The 19,141-nt window shown below is 43.9% G+C and overlaps 1 long non-coding RNA gene across 1 annotated transcript in view; it reads left to right on the forward strand.

Moving 5' to 3' along the window:
- LOC144718868 (uncharacterized) overlaps positions 1-18,120 on the forward strand; it is a 120,241-nt gene extending 102,121 nt beyond the window's left edge. Inside the window, exon 2 of the long non-coding RNA XR_013585483.1 lies at positions 17,021-18,120. This is a non-coding gene — a long non-coding RNA (uncharacterized LOC144718868). The remainder of the gene's footprint in view (positions 1-17,020) is intronic.
- The last annotated feature ends 1,021 nt before the right edge of the window (positions 18,121-19,141 follow it).

The following is a 19,141-nucleotide window of genomic DNA, read 5'->3' on the forward strand; positions in this document are numbered from 1 at the left end:
ACCGGGCAGGTCACGGCTGGTGGTATAGGCAGCATTTTTTTTGTACTTTGGAGGATATAAAAAAGCTTACGAGCATTATTACAATTATCAAAGTGTACCATATTGGATTGTAGCTTATGCTGGTATCTACTTATATATATAATATATGGAAATAGCAGTTTATGCTCTGGCAGTTTTTCTTATAGCTAAAAACTTGAATGTAAACTATCCATAATTAATTCATAATTTACAGCTCTTTGTCGTTCCACTGCTGCAATGAAGGCTTCACCGTGCCATGTTGATTATGGGGGGGGGGGGGGGGGTTTGTGTGACCATACTTCACAATGATAGTCAGTGCAGGTCGGTGAAAAGGAGGGTTGCCCATGACCAGTGTAAATATAAATCCATACTGATGTTATCCGTGTCTGGGACTAGAATTCAGGTCAACGGGCTCACAGTGCCATGTACGAACCATAGTGGTGCAGCTCCACTGCCTTGTAAAGTAATTTATATGTAACTGCACTGGTACATAATAATGCTTCAGACAGAAACCTCTTCACTATTGCTTGCAGACATTCCCTAACACGAACCATTGCCTATTGGCCTCAGTTGTATGTTATTACTGTTGAAAGCAATTACCGTCGATGGGATGTGAAAGCAACCAGTGCTGCTCCCTACTATCCTGGCTTTCTATCAATCCATTACCTCCTGAATTTTTTTGGCAAAAAAACAAATACGTGGAATATATACACACACAGATGCTGGCGCAGATGTGTGCATGTATATACTGCACACATACTTATACTTACACACACGCAAAAGTAACAATCAAAAACTTATGAGATGGGAATATTGAAAGTAAGGACATGGTTTATATATCTTTTGTTGACACCTAAAATCAATGCAGTTATTTTATCGTATGCTTAAGTTGTTAAAATCTTATCATAACGAAGCATTCCACTCAAAGGTTTAAAGCCGCAAGTTCAAGTCTCAGTTTAGGGGTCAAGTCAGCCCATCATCCCTCCGGGGTTAACAAAACAAGTATCACGGTATGGCAAGTCTACAATAAGTTTTACTATGGACAGACTGGCCACCAGCACAAAAATGTGGAATTCCCACTCCTGCTTCAGGGCTATGAATGCGGTGGTGAGATGTTAGCTGCCTTGTCCTGGTATGCACGAGGTCGTGGGTTCGGTCCCGACCCTGACGCCTGTATTTTTGGAGTTTGCATGTTCTCCCTATGGTCGTGTGGATTTTTCTCCAAGTCCTCCAGTTTTTCCATCCACGTTTCAAATTAACATGCTTTTAGAGTATTTGGCTGCTGTAAACGTCCACATGATAAGCCACTTCGTTGTGGCCAGGTCGCTTCTGAAAAAGAGTTATGTAGCTCAATTGGCCGTAAGTGGTTAAAAAAAAGTTTCGTTTAATACTCACACACTACTGCACTTAAAAATGCGAACGTAGACCTTTGATATGACTTATCAAAACGATGAATGTAGCAAACACACCAACAGCAGTGCTATTGGAGTCGCGGTATGCCGTTATAAGTTGACGAGTCTGGACATCATCGCTTCTCTTTTTTGGAATGAGGGCACCATCAACAGCGTTGGCGTGATGCTGTCGAGTGCGCAGACTGTGGTTAGCGTCGTACAAGCCACAGTTTTCTCGCCCGTGTGTGCGGGGCGAAGAGGCTTGCGTTGCCTTTAGGGGCTGCTGATTATTTGCAAAACCACAGCTATATACATTTTCAGTAGTGAGCAGTTCACATTTGGAGCTGGTTTATAATAATGTGTGGCACTTTTAAGGATCGTTATTATTCGACACATCACAGTGTGCATACACTGCATGTACATGTGCAGACCGTTGTACGGAACTTGGTTCAAAAGCGTTTAATGATGTAGCTGCTGCTCCAAAGTTTTGGAACCAACTGGCGCCGTCTCCTCTGGGGATCACCACCCTGCCACCACTGTGCTCTTTTAAACAGTTATTATTGAGGTCGAAACAATACAAATGTGAATGTACGGAATTGTTTTGTCAGATCATTTGGTTTTATTTACTTAATGTATTATATCTTGTTAATTAACTATTGTTGCCGTGTCTGTCTGCTGGCCTAGTCGCCCTCAATGGGTAATTTACTCGGATAATAAACTTCTGATCCTGTCCGTACACTGCTGGATGAGGGCTAATCCACGCCGTATGGCCTGAGGAGGGTTTATTTCGCTAGTTGGTGAAGGTGGGGAGGAGCACAGAATTTGGGATTATAGTATAGTACAACAACAGATCTTGTTGCTCCACCCTCTGCTGCTAATAACATAGCCCCGAATATCTCCTCTTGAGCAATATTCTTCACCTTTTGAACCGATACAAGGTGGAACACCTGGTACCTGCAACCATATTACCAGTGGGGTAATGGAGTCTCCGGTCTGCGGTAAATTATCTTATCCGCATACATTTTCTTAACATATGCAGTTTTGTGTGATTTCACACTGATAAATGGAGTACTGTAATCTCGTGGATAACCCCATAGAAATATGCCCCCTACTTCAACACGAATACGATTTAGTTCTACCATAACACAGTACTCTCAAAAATAGTGAGGCCTGTGCAGTAGGTGGCAGAGAAGCAAGTAGGTTGCTACTTTTATCTCAGTGTATTTCTAAGCATTGTCCCCTCCAGAAATGTAGATCAGTGGCGATAGCTTCTCCTGTCCAAGATTCACCGAGTGACAATCAGAAACTGTCGGTCAAATTCTCTCATCGATGAGTGTATGGGAAATATATATTTAATGTAGAGCACCGTTTGCGTGCTGTGAATGGTAAAGCTAGATGGTACTGTGGTTTATAGCATTTGATATGTCTCAAATTCCAGGCGCAGTTTGATTTAGCCAGTCATATTTCAGCGGGTCGCTAAAATGTACCGTCGACATTTGCCTCAGAACCATAGATGGTGGGGGATAAGCCACCACTGCTCATTTTACAATGGAGAAACTTTCACTTGGCTTAACTTTTGAATGGTAATGAGCCAATCTTAGAGTTACATAAAACAACAGGCCATTGTAAATCGGTGTTGTAAAAAGGAAGAACGGGATTCCCTCCTCCCACGATTCAACGAAACGTCGCAATTGAAGGTTGTGATTGGGATTTGGCAAGATATTATTTTCAAACGCTTTATAACTAAGTTTGAAAGCGTTAGAATACAATAGATCAGTGCAAGTGTCTTTCTGTAACAGGGTAGGCATGATAATTGTTTTAAAGATGATCTGATAAGGAGACATCGGTATAAATATTTGCTGTTGTTAATTGGGACTTGCCCCATCGAAAACTGTCCAATTTGACGAAAAGATTCACAAAGCAGACTAAAAGACAGCCCGCAACTCCCCCTCTCCTCCTGATGATAGAATTACCACGTCACATCATCTCGTTGGACAGCTGGAAAAGGAACGTTGTTATTACTACTTAAATACTTCTGAGGAAAAAGCTTTATAGAATCCATGCATATACAGGACTTGATTTTAATTCCTGGTTATTTTGCATTTCGGTGAACCTCGCGCCCCGCAGTAGCTGCACAGGTAATGGTAACCCCATTGCATGCAACGTATACGAATAAAAAACACATTCATTATGTACACATGCGGATCAATGGATGTTAGCTTGAGCTTAACAATCGACGTTAATTGATGAATCAATGCGATGATACACCAATACATATTCAGTATTCACTGTAGAACAAGATGGGGGTGGGGGGTGGAGGAAATATGCCAGCGGAGTAATCCTGCATAAATTCAAAAGATAATTTTATAAAATGGCCAAGCACAGTTTTTTCTTTATTCTTTTTTTCTCTTTTGCAAAATGACCATTGATATTCAAGTAATAGAATCAAAGCGTGCCCTTGCAGGAAGCTGTTTCATGTTGTGTTCCCTTCATGCCCCCTCTTCTTTTCATGTACGATGAATGAATTTCAGTCAGTGGTTTGTTTCATTAAAAGTTCGCAAAAAACCATTTTGTGAAGCCCCGGGCTCAAACTGACATTTTCTTTACTTTCCAAGCCGCAAATCCAAATCCTCATTTAAAAAGAGACAATTATTTCATTATTTGCCTCAAAACGCATTAGGAGAAGTCTATAGCCAATCGGAACTGGAGGGACACCACAGTGAAGCCCGAAACCTCGAGTGAATCGGGCTTTGAGACTGCCAAGGCAATCAGCAGTGGCATATCCACGATAGGGCCTGCGGTGGAATGTGCCACTGAACTCGTTTTTACAAAGCAGAAAATTGTCCCCTGGTCTGCTTGTCGGGTCAATGGAAACTGGAGATGGTCTCTGTGTGCAGCTTGGAATCCCACCTTGGCAAATTATGTGAAAGCCATTGACATTTGAAAATAAGAAACTATGTTTTATATATGTGTGTGTGTGTACACATCAGGGAGAGACAGCCATCCAGATGTCAACAGTTTGTGAATAAAGTCAGTTATTCTTCTTGATTAATATTCCTGCCTCGTGCACTCTCTGTCTTCTACATTTGTGTGCTCAGTTAAACTACACTGCCAGCTGATGAGTGGTGCAGCACTAGCAGCGTGATCACATTATCTTCATCCACTGCTGGATGATCCATCCACTGCTGGATGAAAGTCTCTTATAACGGACACCATATCTCGTGGTCGAGTGATGCCACAATTCACCTCAATCTGCTCTAATCGCTCCACCCCCATGATGGTCATCTTCTCAGACATGTTAGCTCCTTTTGCTGCCATTCTATCAGCAAGCTCTTCCATCGACCACCATCATCAATTATCACGATGTGTCCTGTCCATGTCCACTTACTTTCTGTAAGTCAATGTGATGTACACATGCTGCCATGTAGAATATTCACTTTCACAAGAAGTGGTACTCAATTAATTGACCCCAGAGGAATGGAGGGTTGAGTCGACTCCAAACCAATACCTGAACTTGTAAATTCCCATTCCAAGCCGCACACTCGCCAATACAATGCCAACCGACCGATTACTGTACTGTAAGGGTAAAGCCATCTCTCCCTTTGAGCAGACAAATTACAGGTGCATGCCACCGCACCCACCTACACCTGCGATGTTGATTGTTATCATGTACCTTTAAAAGCACCTGAGAAGGTGTTCACGCCCATTGCAAGATTTCATATAACATTCCACTCATAATGAGCCACACATTCTTCCAAAGTCTCATTGTCACAGATGTTCTGAAATTGTTTATTGTAAAAGAAAGAAAAAACATCTCCTTACATCGTATGTTTGCTTTTTTTTAGAAACGTGTCCTTTGGTGTCTTCTCAATTGCCAGGAAAAAAAAAAACCCTGGGTAGGTTACACTTCGATTGACATGTTAACACGGGTGCTGTGAAAGGTCGCAAGGGGTGCTGCTTTCACGATAGACTATCGTAAACCACTGCGAGCATCAACTCATGGGGTGAAAGGTCAAACTGGACAGGTTTTTTAAAAGTTTAAAATATAGTTTTTGTGGGAGGTTGTGTCATTAAGACTGTCCTGAAATGCCATGGCAGCTGTGAATGTGAACAAGTGAACACATCGAATTACGTGGCATGAAGGAGCCAGTCCATCCTTTAAAATATGAACGCTCAATATGAACAATGTACAGTGTTAATCATGCATAGAAAAAAAATTAACACGATACACTGAAATTATCCGTACTGCTGGATGAAGGCTTCTCCATGCTGTGCAGCTGAGAGGGGCAATTTGACCATACTTCACCATGCTTGGTTCGTGCCGGTGGATGAAGGTGGGGAGCATAGACGTTGTCGCAGTGTGCAAGTGTGGATTTTTCTGCACTTCCATCTGCTGAAAACGCAGCCTTAAAGCAGTCTACAACACATGTTTTATGCATGGTGGTCACCCATCTAAACAGGCTCAAAACCTGCTTAGCTTCTGAGATCTGACAATGTCAAGTGCACATGTCGAACCAAAAATGATCAACAACATGCAATGTCAACATTGTATGTTTCGAGTTTCATTTTTATGTTGGTTAAAATAACTGGATAAACAACAGTGTAGGATTTTATCTGAACCTGCAATACATAAGGCAGATGCTCTGAGCACATGCACATCATTTCTAAACAAAACAATTCCCAAACTTGTGTAATAAAGAGTTGAAATGTGACCCACGTTGTAATTATTTTCTTGCAGTGCACTCAAAATTCTAAATCAAGACAAAATACATGGTTATGCATCTTCAAAGTTAAATGAGCTTGACCAATTACTCTAACCCCTTTTGTCAATATTGTATTCATAAAATCGTACTACACAACAGTACAGTACTACACATTCATGTTATCTATTACATGTCGGGAAATTCTATTGGTGCAGATTATGTTACATTGATAAATCATGTTAGACTGGTTTACAGTCATGTATATTACTGTATGTGAGATGTGTAAACTTGTAAAAGGGCACTCCTTAATGTAGATTTTTAAACTGTTCAAATAAATGACATGCGGAGTGGATGCGCTCATAGATGCAATCTGTTGATGGATTCCTTTAACGACTTAAAATCTTAAATCTGCCCGAGCACAGACACACCTACAACATTATGCCGAAGCCGTGCTTCTGTGGTCATATAATTTTCAATTAAATTGTACACAGTGCGTTAACATAGCTGGCCTGGGGGTCTGGATGTCAACAGTGAAAAGATAATTACACACTGGCGAGAGACAAGCAGCTCAAAACATTTTGGGAGCCGTACCGAATATAAAATGTGGTAAATAACAACTAAACATTTAAAATGTTCACAGCTAAAAAAAATTCTAAAGCACTGACATTTCAAGTGTAAAATAATAACGCACAATAAAAACCCCCAAATATAATGTGTATCGACTATATATTATATGACGAGACCAAAACAATAGGAATGAACTTGAATTATCAGCCTCATTTAGAATTCAAAGATTCACGAGCATTGTCAGCACAGACTCAGCAGTGGGTGGTCTATGCACGGTAAGTGGGACAGGATGTTAAAATAACGTGGAAAATATATAGCATTGTAATATACTTATCAACATAATTTCATATCTAACAGTCAAAGTGTGCACACATCTTTTAAGGGAACTGCTTCATAAAATGTACGTCTTAGCCGAATTAAATATTTACCATTGTGTTATCGTCATCAAGGTCACAGGAATAGAATGCTCGACATTTATCTGCCTGCCAGCTCATCTGGTTAACAGGCTTTTTTCTCTCTTTAACTTTTTTTTCCTCCAAGAGAGCTGCATGAATATCTTAACTCGGCCTTCCTCACGAGGAACACACACACACACACGTTAGCCTTAATGAATGAACACATGTACACGTGCAGCAAATGTAACCACGCCACAGTGTCGGCCTGCGATGAATTGACCCAAAAAGGCCGTGCTGCTATATCCACCGTTTTTTTGTGGATGCGACTTTGATTGATGACTGCATTGTCACCCAGGGAAGCCACGGCCCTTTTGGACTGGCTAAAGCCGAGACCCAGGCCTTGAGAACTCTGGATTCTCTGTCTCCCCAGCGACCGATTTGCGAGAAATCCCTGGTAAGAAGTTAATAGGATTAGTGATGCTTTGGCTTGGTGCTGGCTGCAGGGGGCCCGGTAGCAAAATGCAACCATGCGAGTTTAGAGTGTGCAAGTCTGTCGTTACCCCCAGCATAGAGGCACACCAGGTCGTAAAGTATGCTCCTTAGACCCTTAAAGCGTTTTGTGCAAACAAGAAGGCACATGTAAATTGTAAAGTGTTTCGTTTTATATGGTATCATTCCTGGACGCTTGGCAAATGACCATGGAGATAAATATGAAAAAGCATGCCAATAAATGCAGATTGTGAGAATCGCTGATTTCAACAATGCCGTGATAAATGTGACACGTTGTGTTACAATAGCATATTAAAAACAATGCCATCATTTTCATCAGGGTAATCAGTTTTGACTTTGCTCTTTCTGAGACAGTCTAGGCCACGTGGGGTCACAACCCCAATGTAACTGTATACATCTGTACTAAGAAACCATAAATCGACTGCAGACTTTATATTGTTTGCGAGAAACGTGATCCTTAAAAAAAACTTATTTTACCAAGCTCATCGTAACTTTTGCAATACCGTCGAGTTTTTCCAAGCAAATAAGCCCAGCATATAAATAAACAGTCATTCTAAAATATATCATCGAATGTGAACTGCAGCAGAAGAAACGTTCTCTGCCCGTTCACATCGAGCGATTATAAAAGACAGCACGGCTCGAAACAGATGGGATGGCTTGGAGATAGTGAAATCTCTTCCGGCACCACGAGGTTAGGCAGACCGCCTCAGGAATTAGAAACCCAACCTGTGCCTCCGAGCTGTTTGCTGGGCCGTCAATATGAAGTGCGCTGCCATTCAGACGTGACGCCGTGGGCAGCGCTTCCTGGCTAAACAACGGTCATTGGCAGAAAGCTTGACACCGACTAACAGCGCCATCTCAGCGGCTGCCATTTACGCCCGCATGGCTCTGACCCGATCGCAACGTTCAAACGCACGGCTGCGGAGGGGAAGGGCGAAGGTCGTATGGGGGTCAACTTGCTGTCATGAACACAAAGCCCCATGGGGTCGTCGTACTGTGGTCTTCACACATCAGGAACTCGTTGATGAAAAGCGAGTGTGCAACAGATGAGAGCTGTGTATAATATAGATGTTGGGATATATTTGACAAAGTGCGAATATGTATCTCTATGTTGGGAACGTAAAAAAATAGGGCAAATGTCGAACGATAGTTTTATGGTCTCACTCAACGATTAACTGGTGTTCTGCAATATGTGCAATCTAGATTAGTGAAATACATTGCAGCTTCGCCAGGATGGTACCAATCTATATATATAAAATCGCAAATCTGTCTGTCTGTCTGTGTGTGTCTGTGTGTCGCCGGACCATACGCAGTTTCATTGGACGGCGGTTGCCCCTGGCAACGGGTAGCGACGCATTCGCTGCCGGGTGGATGCCATTTTTAATTCCCGTTAAAAATATGCGCACGCATTTGTCGTATAAACTCGATATACCCAGCGTTGCCCGGGGGGAAAATACATTTAAAATCTTATGAAAACTTTCAAACATTACATACCAATGAAAAAACAACTGTGTAATTACTTTTAAACCCGACGCGCCAAGAATCGATTCTCTGAATCGCGCAAAGGAATCGAAGGTTGTAGATTCCTTTAGATTCGGACGATTCCCGTTTACTATAAGTTGTTTAAAGTCAATATAAACTGCTACGAACGGGAAATATCCGGCGTTGACCGGGGCAAAAATGTAATTAAAAACTCATTCAAAATGTAAACCCCCAACATGCCAGGAATCGATTCTTTGAATCGCACAAAGGACTAATCGAAGGTTGTAAATTACTTTAGGATCGCGCTTCCTGTTTAATATAAGTTGCTTATAGAGTTGATATAAACTGCTACGAATGGGAAATATCCGTCCTTGACTGGGGCAAAAATATAATGGTGAGGGCGGTTGTGAGTGGCGATTGTGAGTGGTGATTAGTGAGTGGTGAGGGGAGGTTGAGTGGTGAGGGTGAGTGATGAGGGTGAGTGGTGAGGGTGAGTGTTGAGGGTGAGTGGTGATTGGTGAGGGTGTGATTGGTGAGGATGAGTGGTGAGGGAGAGTGGTGAGGGAGAGTGGTGAGGGTGAATGGTGAGGATGAGTGGTGAGTGGTGAGGGTGAGTGTTGAGGGTGAGTGGTGAGTGGTGATTGCTGAGCGTGTCATTGGTGAGGATGAGTGGTGAGGGAGAGTGGTGAGGGAGAGTGGTGAGGGTGAATGGTGAGGGTGAGTGGTGAGGGTGAGTGTTGACGGTGAGTGGTGAGTGGTGATTGGTGAGGGTGTGATTGGTGAGGATGAGTGGTGAGGGAAAGTGGTGAGGGAGAGTGGTGAGGGTGAATGGTGAGGGTGAGTGGTGAGTGGTGAGGGTGAGTGTTGACGGTGAGTGGTGAGTGGTGATTGGTGAGGGTGTGATTGGTGAGGATGAGTGGTGAGGGAGAGTGGTGAGGGAGAGTGGTGAGGGTGAATGGTGAGGGTGAGTGGTGAGTGGTGAGGGTGTGTATATATGTAAGGTTATTAAGAAATATTTTTTTCACCCGGGCAACGCCGGGTACTTATGCTAGTTATATTATATGCCAAATGCTTTTCTGATTTGAGAAAATCCTGACAGGTCTTGTATTATAGGCTTGTGGGTCTGTGCTAATTTTTTTTACCTAGAAAAACTTTTGGACATTAAATGTCCAACACTTATTAAAGCAATGACCACGTAATTATCTATATTGAAATTGGTGTTTTGGTACCATGGTATGTTGAACTTGTTTCGCACTATAGGTAACCAACCAACAAACTGAACACAAAAGACAACAAACTAAACACAAAAAGCGGTTCTAAAGAAATTCGTTTTCAAACTAGATTTAACAGTGTGTAGGTCCAGTGACTTCCTAATATCGGAAGGAAGAGCGTGCCAGAGGGCCGCAATGCAGTGATCGTCTTTGTTGGATGGCTAGCCAAAAGCCTCTGCGAGGATGACCGGAGTTCACGTGATGGTTTATGCTCGGTGACAAGATCGGCAAGGTATTGAATTTCATTTGTGGTAAGCACTTTATGTGTAATGAGTCCGACTTCATAATGCATTTGTGCGCAAAGTTTTCATCCGGGTTCCATCCTACGTCGAGAGCATTCTTTACGAAGGGTGTCCAGGCCATCACAGAGATCCCACCAGCATCACTGAATAAGCCATAATGATTGTGGACGTGTTCCACATGCTGTAAGTGAATGTGATGCCCATTTCTCATGGAGCAAATTCTTTCAACCCTGTCTGGCCTAATCGTCACCCTATGTGAGAATAATTGGGCAATGGCAAAGCATGTCTGCCACAAGCTTGTGGTGAGCAGAGGATGAAGTCTCTGGGCCGGGCTCCAAGATTTGGTGTCATTTCTTTGTCCTTTTGACAAGGGAGATTTGCAACATTGCCTTACACCAGAGCGAGTCTCATAGACATGAAATATTATTTGAAATATAATAGGCCTATTGTAATTAATATATACAGCATGTATAGCATATTTTGTTTCAAAAACTCTTTAAAAGGTTACAATAAGTAAAATATTTTTGAAGTGATGTCAAAAAGAACTCACATATTTGCTCTATCTCATATGTGCCTAAGTGTAGACACGTTTGTAAACTCCACGATGACTTTAAATGTAATTCTACTATACGAAACGCAGCATACTGAACGCCTGATAGTACATCCATTTATTATTTTGTGAGCCAGGTTGGATTTGAGACGATGCAAATATCAAAATGCATTGTCATGAAAACGTTCGGGATAATTCAAACATGCGTGGTGCACTAATTTAAAGTTTGCGCCGGACCTCGCGAGCGTGCCTGATCAGCCCCAGGCGAGAATGTTGCTCGTCTCGTTGGCCTGCGTCGGGCACGCTCCACGTGGCAGTCAGTCGAAGAGCTCACGATGTAACGAGAGATCAGTCAGAACGCGAGATCCAGGAAGAAGTCACGTTACTCACATTCGTCTCACTGGCACGGTAGAGCACACATGGGGCTGGCGATAGAGAGTGTGTTGGCTTTCTGTTCAGATCTAAATTAAAGCGAAAGTTGTGTGTTTGTTATTGCCATGCAAACTCTTAAATTACAGCTGCTGTGTCGATTCACTGCTGGATGAAGGCCTCCCCACACCAATAAGTAATGGGGGTTGTTTTACCATACGTCACCATGCTGGCCAGTGCCATCTGGGACGTGAGTGGAATTATCCGCATTCGGACTTTATGTGAATGATAAAAAAATAAACTGCATAAACCTGCAAAATCTCACAAATGCATCAGGGCCTGGGGATTTCAGAATTAGGCTACCGAAATGAAAACAAGTGTTTGATTAAAATAAAGTAGTGTGCAATTATCGTGACTTGAGCACGTACTGCAGTGCATTCATCAACTTTATTTTCTTTATAGAAAACTCACTGTGGACATCATGGTAGCCTGGCCATCAATAGACCTCCAGCAGAGGTTTGTTGAAGGGGACAGTGTTTTAACGTTTTGGTTGGCAAACGACAAGCTTGTCGTTAATAGCAACCTTAAAAACACATTAAGGAAAAATGTATCCAATGGCTACTCACAGTAGCATTGTCTGGCAGTTTCTTTAGCACCGATGCTTGTTTTCATAGGCAAAGTCGAAGCATTAGTTAAACGTTGAAAAGTAATAAAGGCAATACTTTGACATATGTGCATATAAAAGCCAAATTTAAAATTATTAGTCATGTAACGCATTCTGTTTTCAACTTTAGGCTCTGCCTACAGTTTAATATTACAATAAGATCATGGGCTCTCTCAAAAAAACACAAGTCTACTGTGGGGACAAATGTGCAGTTGGTTTAGAATAACTGACGGCTGCCATGGATGTGTTGTACTCAAGTTTGGATGTCGAGCCATTTGCAATTCGACTCTGGTGGCTGTCCACTAATATTTATACTCGACGTTATTACCATAGCGCGATGCCTGCTGCAAAAGCACGGAGGACCTAGATAACGGCTCAAACAACGAACACCGCAACGAGAGCTTGCTGTGTGTGTGTGTCTGCGTCGTAGCCTCAATCTCAAGTTTTCTAATCACCAGTAACAGTGGCATGGACCCTGGTGCAAGGAAAGAAATTGGGCCCCATGTCCAATATTCACTCCGCCACCCCCCTCTCCCCTTTCTGAAGCCCGGCGCCTGAGCTTCTCTGACCCGTGGGCCCTGGTACTTAGACAACTGGCCTGTAACAGTTGAAATAATGGCACTGGCCATTGTTACATCTTGCCTTGTAGATACATTAAAATAAAGTAGCCTTTTTGCCCGTCCAAGGACGGGTGTATATTGCAGTAAATCTGAAATATTGAATAGAACAATTGTTCAGCTTATGATTTTAATGAGGGGGGCGGGGGGATTGCCCCATGTGGAGTGACGTCACCGGTTAATGGTTATTGTGGAGGGGTGCGGCATGTGGAGGGACGTCAGCCGCTCATGATTATTAATGAGGGGAGGGGTGCGGCATGTGGAGTGCGCGACCTTGTGCGTTAGTGTAAATTTCCACGCGGGCATGAATATTAATGGGTTGGGGGGGGGGCTCTTTTGCAGTGACGTCACGCACGGATGTAGCACTGTGCTGTTTAGATTTTTTTTTTACCGTCACTTTCTGTAAAGAAACGTCATTTGAAGCGACATTGCATAATAAAGTATTCAATTCAGCTCGACCTTCCTCTGCGTTAGTGTAAAAATCCACCCACTCATGAATATTAATGAGGGGGGTGGGCCTCATGTAGTGTGACGCAATTTTTTCACCTGATGACGATTGCTTGTGTTGCGATCGAAACGTCGTGATATATTTTTTATTATTTTTTCTATCTACGTGGCTTTACCGAAAGACCCAAAGAATGTAGTAGTAATTGTTTCACGTCACAAGGTCCACCCCATAATTGTTTACTTCTCTAAAGGGAAATAATACAAATGGCGTTTCACCTAGCTAAATTATGAATATTAAGCATCCACTGATGGATGAAGGCCTTCCCACACCATGTTGACCATGGCATTTAGTTGACTGTACTTAACACATTCCTGCGGAGGGAGCTGGTAGGAACGTTGGGTTGCTCGGTCAATGGCCAGGGTGAACGGCGGCGTGGTGTATTCCGCAAATATGGCCGACGTGAGTAGGTTAAACGTTGAGTTTTATAAGGGCACCACGGGGTGACCAGCCCCTCCTCACCCAGCCCCACCCCTCCCACCCCCCACCCAGCCCCACCCTCCCCACCCAGCCCCTCCCCACCCTCCCCTCCCCACCCAGCCCCTCCCCACCCTCTCCACCCAGCCCCTCCCCACCCTCCCCTCTCCATCCAGCCCCACCCCTCTCATTTTTGGATGCACGACGGACGGACGGACACAATAATCCCCTGTTGGCTGGTGGAACCAGGTGGTTCCTACCAGTACCACGCTAATCATTTCGGGTTGATGATGGGGAGACGGGGGGTGGGGAGATGACCGGTTAAGATCAAATTCGCCACTGTTAGCCCTGGCTGGGAATCGAATTGAGGTCGCCGGGTTAAGGGTGCAATGTCCGAACTACTGCACTGCCATCGTGTAGTGAGCTAAACACTGCGCCACCGCTCTAACCCGACCTCGCTGATTAGAGGGCATTTACATGGGATTAATCGGTATCAATAAATATGTCCGCGTATACGTGCATGATGTATGTGTGTATGGTCACTAACAGCACTTGCCCCAACAGTCTGTTAAGGCTATACGGGGGATATTTGTATTTGTATGGTCAACTCCGCCTCAAATGCTGTGGCGTTTAAACATCGCGACTAAGGAGACAAAGGAGGCCGAGCGTGGTGCTGGCCACCCATCCCCTCTATGATCCATCCTGGGTTTAACCAGGCTGGATTGTGTGAGGAGCTCGCAGATCCTTGAAAGATCTGGACACAGTCCCATCAGTGAGCTCCTCCGGCAGGCGAGGCTGCGTTGGCAGGGTCATGTATCCCACATGTCCAAGCAGCTTCTGTTTGGCCGGATAGAGTAGGTCCGGGCTACTGTAGAGATGTGCTGATGTGGTACAGGAGGATATGGAGCTGAGTGGACTTGCCAATGACCGGTACCAGCGGTGTCAGGATTTGCCTCTGTGGACGAGGCTTGTGAAGGACGCTGCTACGGGGCATTTGGAGGCAGTCGCCCTCCAACAAATAACAACAACGGTGGAGGGTAGAGGAGCTACGCTCACAATAGTGTGCGGAGCGCTGGGCGGATAAAGCGCAGCAGGTTGGCGCCGTAGGGAGGCACAGGTGGTGCATCGGCAAGTCATCTCGGTCAACCCATGGCACCTGGGGTCTAGCCCCGTGGCCTCCTGCCGCGGCGAGTCGACGACACTCCACGTGGCTTCAAAGTGCACCTCGCCTGGCTGCGGCTGTTGATGTCCGTGTGCCCGTGGAGGGGTCGCGGAGCGGCAACACAGCAGTGACGAATGTTTGAAACGGTCCCGGGTCTCCCCTAGGTCGACTCAGTCTCGGACGAATGCCTGTCGCGACAAGTAAATAGCAACACTGGGGAGACAAAGGCGGCCGGGTGTGGTTACTGGCCACCCACCCCCCATCGTGTGCCGTGCCGGCCGTCAAAGGTGCTCGCTAACAACGCTCGCCCCAATAGTCTTGTTAAGGCTGCACGGGGGATCTTTGTCCTTGTAAGTGTGCGTGTCCCTGTGTGCGTGTGTGTATGTCCTTGTGTGTGTGTTCGTGTGCGTGTGTTCGTCTGTGTGCACCCCATGCACGAATGTGCGTGCGTGTCCCTGTGTGCGTGTGTGTGTGTGTTCGTGTGTGTGCACCCTATGCGCGAATGTGCGTTGCTGGTAACCCAATGCAGGCTTCATGCTGCCGAATCCACTCCGGGTGGTCCAGAGCAGCCACGCAGATCTTTCGGGAAGCACGGAGTATCGCTGCGGCATATTTAATTACGACGCATTGTTCAATTTTAGAAGCGCGCTCGCTGGTGATGGCAAATTCAGATTGAGGGTTCCTTACTCGAGAGCGTGAACTTTAGCAACGCAGCTTTGTGTTTTTTTGCGCCTTTGCATATCAGCGTTTGTGGATATTGTCCAGCAGTGCTGTTTTTGTGAGCACCCCTCTGAAATGCATCAGCCATTGATACACTGTATGTGCACTGCAATTTAATAGAAGGGCCAAAGTGCAGAGAAGTTTACCTCGGGGTCAACGCTGATTCCGAGGAGGATCTTGAGAGGTGGTGGCGACTTGGGGAGACCTTCATCCAGCGGTGGATTCTTCTTCTATCGTACGGCTGATGTAGACGCAGAGCAACCGCGTCAGCAGTGACCGGGTGTATCGCTGTGATGTCTCATTCGTATTTGTGGATCGGGAATTGCATCGTTTCTATGTTGTGTGGTATGTTCTGGATGACCACAGTCGCACACTGGAGAGTTGAAAAAAAATTCCATTTGTGCATCAGGTATCTGCATCTGCCATGGTTTGTGTGAATGCGGTTTAGGGTCGACCATGGGCTTCGTGGAAGGTCAAACCCAGGGATCTTCTGCATTGGGTCTTTCACAAGGTGTTTGTGAGTTCTTTTGAACTCCATTCCAGCAGTGGATTGACCACGGTTGACGATTAGGCAAATCTAACCCCATTATATATGGTGTCAGGTTTACAGCCATGAGTTATGTATTGTCGTAGCTTGTATTGTATGTAACTTAACATTACAATGTGACTCACTAAATTCTTTGTTATTAACTGTTCTTTAAAATAAAGGTAGCTTACTTGGTATGCACATTGGGTATCGGCTGGAATTATATAGGTCATGACTCATTTTGTAATTGTGGATGCTCTTTTCGCATCACACTTTGTTTCTAATTTAATAAAAGCATGCTCTAATGCTACAAATGAAATACAATTCTGAGCTCCCCCTGCATGCTGGAGGTATTCATGAAACATCGAGGATGTGTGAACTTGTTCTTTATGGCTAAGATATTTAAAAGGAAGTGTCGTTCTGTATCTGATCTAACGATTTTCCAAACCCCCTTCTTCCAGAAATAACAGTATGCTGTACTTCTTTAAACAAACCAAAACCTTTAACTGGAAATTCGTTGGCGTTGCTGTCAATTCATGCCCAGTGTCAGCGCAGGCGTGGTGGGTTTACGGGACAACTTTAACACATTCGATTAGATATATGATTCCTATGATGTCCCATCCCCAATTCCAGGGATTGATGAGCAGTGGCCGCCTTCTAACCTTGTCTTTCCACAGATCGATGCCGCCGCACGCACACGCTCATGCCACATTCAACCTGCTGTGTTTACCGTATTAGTCACTTTGTAACCCGATGCCGTAATGTACTTGTGCGCGGCCCACAGGAAGTACGATTCTTTGTTAAATGACGAGCGGGCGATCTGTTTTGTCCTGAGCTCCGGGACTTGGCGTCGTCTCACCCCCACGATTTGTATTCTAAAGTCGGGCACACTCTCTGTTTTTGCTCCGCAGCCCCTGTTGGAAGATGAGGAGGAAGAGGAGGAGGAGAATGAGGGTGGGAGGCAAGCCCTGGCGCGTCTTAACTCCACATCGGCTACAATCCTCCCTCCCTCTCCCACACTGCTCCACGAGGCGGAAAGAAAAGGGAATAAAGTCTAATAAAAATTTACAGCTTGTGCTACCTACACACTCGACCACGGAATCCTCATTATAAGCGAGGCACGTACCCGGCAGAATTGAATGCGGCCCGAAACAATTGCAGATGGCACGGGGAACATTTGTTGGATAGGCCCTGGAGAAAAAAGGGACGCGAAAATTGTAATTGTGCACGTCATTTGCCCCGCGCATTGCTCAATAATTCGGGAAATTAAAGCAGCCATAGGAATGGAGCCCTCGTGAAATCGAGTGGGATTCGTCTGGTCTGATGTAGTTGGCAAGAGGGTATTCAGGAATGAATAATTAGGGCTGACAGCTTTTAGCGCTTGCCGTTTCTCTAACTCATTTTGGCGAATGTTTAGTTACGGATTTTTTGTGTGTGGAAACTGAAATCATAAGAAAAAAAAGGCCGTCTGGGGAGAATTGGGAAATCGTGACTAAATGTAGTCTGCGTGCAACGACGATGATGCACTTCAAGATTTTTAAAATTAGGTTTTTATGTCCCTGCGTGAAACGCGGGACGTGTGGTACGCGCGCGAGGCATTTCCAAGTTATGCATTTTGTGTACAACACGCATTGTGACCTGTAATGTTTTATCTGCTGTGACATTCTCGTGCACACACACACACATGCCAGAGAGGGGGGGGGGCACTCACAAAACGTTCCTTTTTTAAATGAAGTTATTTATTGAGTACGAATTGCCCCATACATTTGCCGACAAAACACAGCTCTATCCATTACATAGAAAGTGTTTAAAATGAAAGAAACTAAAGCAAAATAGCAAGACAAATGCCTCAAATATTGCAATAATTTAGAAACATGAACAATAACCATACGATTTTGTACAAATCAAAAAACATTTAGGACTCATTTAACTAAATCATTTTTTTACAAACATATGCTGCTTGAATATGGAGAAAGGAAATACTTCATGGAACATTTAGGTGACAATTGTCAAGGTTGATAAAATGGTCCCATTAAAAAAAACACACAAACGCCCGACACCAAATCTAAGACTATGAAATATGTAGGCACATATTGGCTCTAACTATTCTGTACAAAATATGATACACTGTAGAAAAATTCTATAGCTGTTAGTACTGGAAAAGGATTCTAAATTATTGCTTAGTCAATAGCAAATATCACACAAAACGATCCTAGGCATTATTAAATATATATGATCCATACTTGCAGATTGCTTCTTTAGAAAGTTCGCACTTGTATGGCAACTAAATTTATGTAATTTTATTACACAAAGGGTTTTAAAACGTTGGCATCATTTTAGTAATTAGCTCCTCGCCCTCATACACATGCATTGCATCTGTAGAACACGCAAAGGAGTTGAGATTTAGGAGGGAAAAATAGGTTGATGAGTTCCTTTGTAAGAAAAAATAAAATGCACTAAAAGGCACATCTATTGTTGGCTTCTTAGAGAGTCTGTACAATAAACACATCTTTATTTACTCAACATTGCGTAAGGAAGACATGTCTCCTCACAGAGGACTTCTTCAGGTATAAGTCATTGGATGTCAATCAAATTCGTGTCTTTTGTTTTTGCTAAATAATAACAGTAAAGGCTTCGCCAAATAAAATATGCATGAACAGTTCGCAAAACTCATTCCGCACTCTAATAAGGCATCGGCTAAAGCTTAATAGATACCGTAAAAGTGAATCTGCGAATGGGTTTTATGTCACTATTAGTTTTACCGTAAACGCCATTTTTCATAATTCTGCACGCGTTCACGTTCACCTTGCATGTCCGCAAGGTAGGCTAACGTTAGTTAATTACAAAAATACGTCTTTGTTGACGCCTCGGATGTCTTCCTGACGACTAAGGTGAACAAACAAACATCGCATTGCGAATGTAGACCTGCAGTGCATTTACTCAACGGTGCAAGTGAAGCGGACTATGTATTCGGCGTGTTCTGAAACGGCAAAAAACATGTATTCTGTACTTTATGCATCATTATTGTTGTT

Source organism: Lampetra planeri, chromosome 5 (genome assembly GCF_965212315.1).
Source record: "Lampetra planeri chromosome 5, kcLamPlan1.2.h2, whole genome shotgun sequence".
NCBI lineage: Eukaryota > Metazoa > Chordata > Hyperoartia > Petromyzontiformes > Petromyzontidae > Lampetra > Lampetra planeri.